Here is a 1,280-nt window from a genome sequence, read left to right as displayed (position 1 = left end):
CACCAACACTCCGATGGCTTTGCAGATGGCATAGCAGAGAGGTTTTCCCACTAGTGTAAAGAAATCATAGACCAGCAAAGTCACTATAGGATATACGACCCTGAAATTTGGAAATAAGATTCTATGTGATTTGAAGTTTTGACAGTCACTTAGGAGAGTCATACCATCATCATATTGTACTGCACACTGCTTATCTATGCTTAGATGGGTTTCATTTAGCCTTTGTTGCCTCATTCCTGCTTATTTTAAAGGAAAAAATTTCGGGCATGTGAGACACTTTTTTATTTTGTATTATGTTTTCAAAAAGAACAGAAATGTTAGAGAATAAAAATGGAGTGCAAAAATCAAGAATGAATATTAAAATTAGGAGCTGCTGATGAGTGGAGTCCTCAGTAAAGAATACTCCTTGTTTATCATTGGATGCTAAGAGAACTGAGAAATAATTATTACTTCAGGTCTAGTTAGAAAACATAGTGTGGTCATGTACCTCCTCCCTGAAATGGTGTCGGTATACACAGGACCCACATAAACTCAGGCAGGCAAAAACCCAGCACAGAACTCTGGAAATGTTCACCAGGCCCCAATCTTAATCAAAGAATTATTGGCAGCTGAGTATTGCTGGGTGAGGAAAAGCTGACCTTAAAGGGAGGGATTCTAGATAAGCTGACTAAAACCAGTGGATAAACTTGCACTGAGCAATGTCTGGGGACACTAACTTGACACAATAGGCCTTAACACAAATGGCAGAAAGTATGAATTTGGGGAGCCTATGGGAGAGTAACAGTAGGGATGGCAGCATAAAGATGATTAAGATTGATTGAGATGTTATGTATGAAATACACAAAAGACCAATAAAAATTTACAACAAAAAAAGATCTTAAAAAGAAAAAGAAAGAAAATGTAGCTTGGTGGTTGCATTAGTCACTTTTCTGTTGCTGTGAAAGAAACACTAACCCGAGCAATTTATAGGAGAAGAGTTTATTTGAGCTTACAGTTCCAAGGGAATTACAGCCTGTCATGGCAGGGAGGCATGGTGGCTAGAGGTAGCTGGAGCAGGAGCAGCAGAAGCTAAGCTCTCACATCATCACACAGCACAGGAGGCAACAAAGCAACTGGAGATCTGGCAAGGCTTAAGAATTCTCTAAGCCCACCCCCAGTGACATGCTTCCTCCAGGATAGCCACACCTTCTAAAACTTCCCAAAAGAGTGTCACCATGTGGGGAAAAAATATCCAAATACTTGTAGCCTATGGGGATTATTTTCATCCAAACCATCATATC

This window comes from Nannospalax galili, unplaced genomic scaffold (assembly GCF_000622305.1).
Source record: "Nannospalax galili isolate Female #2095 unplaced genomic scaffold, S.galili_v1.0 scaffold1852, whole genome shotgun sequence".
NCBI lineage: Eukaryota > Metazoa > Chordata > Mammalia > Rodentia > Spalacidae > Nannospalax > Nannospalax galili.
The sequence above is the reverse complement of the archived record's forward strand: the minus strand, read 5'-3'. Positions refer to the sequence as shown.